Source organism: Dendrobium catenatum, unplaced genomic scaffold (genome assembly GCF_001605985.2).
Source record: "Dendrobium catenatum unplaced genomic scaffold, ASM160598v2 original_scaffold_59947, whole genome shotgun sequence".
NCBI lineage: Eukaryota > Viridiplantae > Streptophyta > Magnoliopsida > Asparagales > Orchidaceae > Dendrobium > Dendrobium catenatum.
This window is the reverse complement of record NW_021378398.1, coordinates 74453-80202: the sequence shown is the minus strand read 5'-3', so window position 1 is coordinate 80202 and position 5750 is coordinate 74453.

The following is a 5750-nucleotide window of genomic DNA, read 5'->3' as shown; positions in this document are numbered from 1 at the left end:
AGAGCAAAGGGATATGTTAGGGTTTGGAGGTAGAGCTATAAGGACTTCCTCTATTTGAGTTGGGAAACATTGATTTAATTTTGAGAATCAAATATCTACAAACTTTTTCTAATTGAAGGGGGCTTATTTTGGGGATGATTAATTAGGAAATATCTGTACCGATCGTCCCGGACGATCCAACTTCGTCCCGGACGAACCTGGAGCAAAAACTGATATTACAACTGTAGAGCAGATAGAATTGAATTACATAAATCCAAAAGTATCACCCTTTACTTCGTTCTTTCTTCGCCTCCTTATGCTTCTTCTTCTTTCTTTCTGAATGCTAACTCTCTGATTTCCCCTCTTCCTTGCTCGAATTCTCTGTTCTTCTTGTGTTTTCTGCAGGTATTCCTGGTTCCACACCAGCTTATTTGGAGGAAATTAATGAGGAGATATTTTATAATTGGAGAGGATAGATTTAGGGGTTGATTGGAGGAGTGTTGTTTTAGAATTTGTTATTTATTATTTGCTATAAGTAGTAGGGCTTACATTATATTTTGGATGAAAAATTTTGTGAGTGTTTTTTGTCTATTATTTTTGTGAGGGATCCTAGTGGCATCAAGTGTTTGGGAGAAACGACCCTCCTCTCGAAAGAGAACCATTTTATCTTGCTTTTGCATATTTCTTTGTTTAACAATAAAAACTTATTGTTTGCTGAATTTATATTTATTTGTTGGTTATTTTATTATACTAAGGCATATCAAAGTTAATCATAGTCAACAAATTGTGTGGTTTATTTAATGCCAACTGATAAAGATAAGAAGCAATTTTATAAATAAAGAGTCTGTTATTTCTTGTCAATAAGAGCTTGGAAGTTGAAGAATCTAATACTAATGAGAGACTATATATGCTTAAATAAGTAATGGGTAGATATTTTAAAGGCACACAAATTATATGGAATTAAAAAAAAAACATTTTTATTGGAACATAAATTTGAGAATATAATGTAGTTTTTTTCAATGTTATAGAAGAGATCAAATTTTAATTAAGAAAAAGATAATCTAGAGTTCAAATAATGGAGATTAAAATCAGTAACTCTTCAAAATACAATAACATAACTAATAAATAATAAGTGAGACATATGAGGTAATTGTTGCTTCATATATGAGGAATAATTTTTGAATAAAGTCTAATCCTTCAAAATTGATAGATCATTTTGGGAGGCAAGGTAAGGAGCATAATTAATGAAGAGAGGTGGAAGAGTTAAAGTATCCTTAAAGAGATCCATTAATATAAATAAAGAAATAAAATAGACTTCAGAAATATAATTTATAATATATCAAGTACATTTATCATAAATGTCTTTAAAAAGCATTATATTAATATAGTATCCCTATTTAGGATGTCAAAGGCTTCAATGATATCAATATTATCACAAAAACACTTTGGCCCTTTATAACATTGAAAACCTTGAGCTAGTTATATTGTGAATATGACATTTTCATCTAGAAGCCTACCCTAAATAAAAGTTCTATAAGTATGAGAAACAATATAAGTGATGAACCTCCAAGTTAGGAGAAAAGGATTTTGGTAATTATATTATTTAAAAAAAAAGTCATAAAAAGAGAAATGTTTATAATCTCTATTGGTAATATAAGTTTTTCTTTGTGAAATATTGTACTTGAATTTAAAATGATTAGTCAACAAAGCAATCCTATGAAAAATAAGTGTAAAATTAATATTGAAGGTTAACCCAATAATACTCCGAGCAACAATAAAGAATTTATTAATAAACCCATCAATACTAGTAAATTTATTTTTGGCAATCCAAAATACTAAAATATGTATAACATCTATCTGTAAATCTATCTCAAGATAATTAAATAGGTATGTTGGAAGGGTGGGGAATGCCATGATTTTATAATTTTGGGGACATTTTAATTAGATGCCTTAAGAAAGGAAATACCTACAAGAATAATAAGATCATAATAAATAGCACAACCTATGTCAATCTTCAAGGATTTGATAGCATTAAATAAAATGCTAGCCCCTCTTTATGATAAAATAATTTTTCATTGTCATTTATATGAGTGAGACAATGAGCTTTGACATGTTGCATGGCCAATGAGGCTTTAAGCTTAGATAGATGACTAATTTTGAAAGAAAGAGGTTTTTTTTTTCTCAAGGATGTCATTGCATTAAGAGAGTCTCTATCAAGGGCTATAAAGATGAGATATAATTTATCTTTAACATCTTCAATTTACTTTTGATTGATTTGATTTCTCATTTGAGCAAAGATGTGGCATTCTTTAGAGTAAGAATTTTAATCATCCTCAATAATTTAAAGGAAATTGAGGGGTACGGTCTATAAAGTTCAAAAATTAAGAATTGGATATATTTTGAAGGTTTGAAATATATGATGGTAGCTTATGGATGGTTCAAAAAGGTTTCATTGGAAGGACATGGTTGACCTAGCCTCGACAGTGATACACCAATGCTTCAAATTTCAAAAAAATCAACACTTCTAATTTCAATGGTTGGTGTATAAGGATATGTGGAAGACCTTAAGGTGAGTAGGGAGGTTTTATAGGTGGGTTTTTGGCCAAGGGCTTAGGTCAAACCAATTAACCCTAGGACTACCCATTATGATTATACCTTTAGGTTGTTGCATGGAGGGGCCCTTAGGATGTTGATCATTTTAAAATTTTATTGAGGAAGGTTGGGAGATGCACTTTGGAGTTTTTGTAGGGAATTAAACAAGGCCAAGTTTTTTAGTTTGCATTGGTATTGACTAATTTTGAAATATGTAATTGGGATATGCTTTTAATTATGTCTTTGGGGTAGCCCCAAAGGCTTGGAATGGTTTGGAGGAATTTGTGAATATATAATATAATTTTTTTTTATAAGTTTTAATGAGTTAGAAGGATGGTTGGAGGAGAGTCAAACTAGGTCAAGGCTTCCCTAATTTTAGTCAACCACTTGTAAGAGAATTAGTTTGTGTTGATTGGATTAAAACTACAAAGGTGAAGTAGTCATAGTCAGGCGATGAAGGCCTAACAGCCTAGCTAAGCAGCAAAAGTCTGGCAACGATGTTTGGGCAGTACTAATGGTTCAAATGTGGCAATTGGGTGGCGATCCTACGATAGTGGTTGGGTGGTGATCCGATGATGGCGGTCGGCCAATGTAGTTCTAACTGTGATAGTCAAGTGGTGAAGGTTCAATGATGGTGATTCAACTTTGGTCATGAGGTGGTCAGATGGTGGTGTTATGACGATGATAGTCTAGCGACGAAGGTCCGTTGGCGCCATTTAGATGATGCAGGTTCGATGACATTGGTGTTCAGGTGGAACTCTAGGATTCTTAGAGTCTCCAAGCTCTTTTAAATCTCTAGCTAAAGATCCTCTTCACATAAAGATGGAGGATATTTATAGATTTTTTAGAGAGATATATCTCATAAAATTAAAAAAAAAATCATAACACTTCATCTAACAACTTGTATTGATTCCTTTGATTATAAGGTATTTTTTTAGTGTTTAAGTGTCTCAAGGTTATTGGAATTAAAATATCTTGGGTTTGTTGGATTCATCTTGATAAGATGCTTGATTGACTATAAGCATGTCAATTTTGGATATCATTTGATCCCCCATTTAATATTCAAAAGTTTTTATTATTAGTATTATGCTTCAAGCTCCTGATTTGACTTATTTAAACTTGAATCAAATCATTTTGGAGTCATTGGGTTCGCCTTTATTGAGTCGATCAGTTTGACTATAAATTTGTTCAAATCAGAGTTTGAATTGTTCTGAAGGTAATTCTAGAAGATTCTGGTTCAAGTGTCCATCGAGATTTGTGCTTGATCAATCCAATTTTTGATTTTGTATCAATAATTAATTGAAAAATGAGTCCCTGATAATACATATTATTATATGCTAGAAAATTTATAATGATTGAGATTTTAATATATTAGTTTTACATAAAAATCTTGCACTCACATAAATAAGAGTTACAAACAACTAAATTTTTCACATTGAAAACTTAAAAAAGGGAAACATCACAGGGACTACATATACTTGGGAATAATTGTTTGATTCTTGTTAAACATGTTATAGAGGTTAGGTGTCTACAGTCAAACAACCTTAGTCCGATAACACGGTTGGATGTTACGAGTTAGGTTATGAGAGTTAGACAAAATAAATTTGACAATAGTGATGATTGTCAACGGCAATTTTTGGGCAGGGCAATAGAATTTTTCAAATCTAGATCTCTCTGCTCTAAAACAGAGCCCTGCATGGCGTACCCATACCCACACCCACCCATGTACCCACCCATACCCATTACGCCCATGACCTTATGAGTGCGTATGGGTGGGTACTAAACATCGAGGGATAAATTGATTTGCATTGCTAATCAATGTATATCTTACTTATACTATTGCAATCATCACTACGTATTGTGCAACACTTAACCACGTTACGAGTACGATAAGTTTTGATATGCGACTTGAAAGTTTGCCATCATAGCAAATGATAACAAGCCTCAAGGCCATCAATATGTGGCAGACTGCGTTCAAAAAACATGAAAAGTGGGTGGGTATAAGTGGGTACAAAATCCCGGAAGTCATCATGGGTGGGTGTAGGTGGGCGAAGCCCGTCCGAGTAAAACATGGGTGTCCAATGGGTACCCAACCAGGACCTCATGTAGGGCTTTGCTCTAGAACACCTCTCATATAGACAATGAGATCATATTTATAGTTTTTTTAGAGGAATATTTTGATAAATTTTACTAAATCTCAAAATATTATATCTAACAACTTATATTTATCACCATAATTATAAATCATTAATTCAGCAATTGAGTACCTTAATGAAATGTAATTAAGCATCATAAAGCTTCCCAAAGCTCATACGGATCATGAATTTGTGACAAATCAGCTTGGATTCTATCCTAGCACTTGCTCCACAGACTGCTCGGAGTGAACCATTGTCGTCTTCTCCTTCTTATTCATTTTCTCCCCCTGTAAAGAAGGAGCCATTATTGGGTCAGGTGACCGAAGCCATCTCTCCGTTCGGTCGCCAATAAAAATGCGACATCTGTTAGGCGTTTTTTTAATTTATTATTAACGCTTTATGTCTTGTCAGATTAGCGACCCGACCCGATAACGCCTTTCATTTGAATTCCGGAAAATAAAGAATGGAAACGCCGCGCGACCTCTTCACTGTTTCTCCAGCTCCAGCTCGCGCTCTCGGATTCCTCCATTTCCTTCGGTTCTGCATTAGCTTATTCCTGCCGGAGGTAGACGACGAAACTGTAGCAGATCATAAATCAGGAAGAGGTATGGTTGCGCCTAACTTGCGCTTGACTTGCGCTTTCGTTGCGTTTAAGTTAACCGTTAAATTTTAGGGTTTAGGGTTTGGTTATAATTTTTTCATTATTTGTTTAATGTAATGTACTGTTCAAATGTTTATTTTCTGATTTTTCACGCTTCTTCTCTTCGTAAATGGATGATACGAAAGGTTTACGCTATCTTCTAACTTTTATGGTTTAGTAATAGTTGTATAACTAGCATATATGTTCAATGAGGTGTTAAATTTTTGTTTTTTTTTCGGAATTTGAAACTTCTTGAAGCTAAATAATTACGAAATATAAGGTTGCGCTAAGGTTGCGCTATGGTTGCGCTAAGGTTGCGCTAAGGTTGCGCTAAGGTTGCGCTAAGGTTGCGCTAAGGTTGCGCTAAGGTTGCGCTATGGTTGCGCTATGGTTGCGCTATGGTT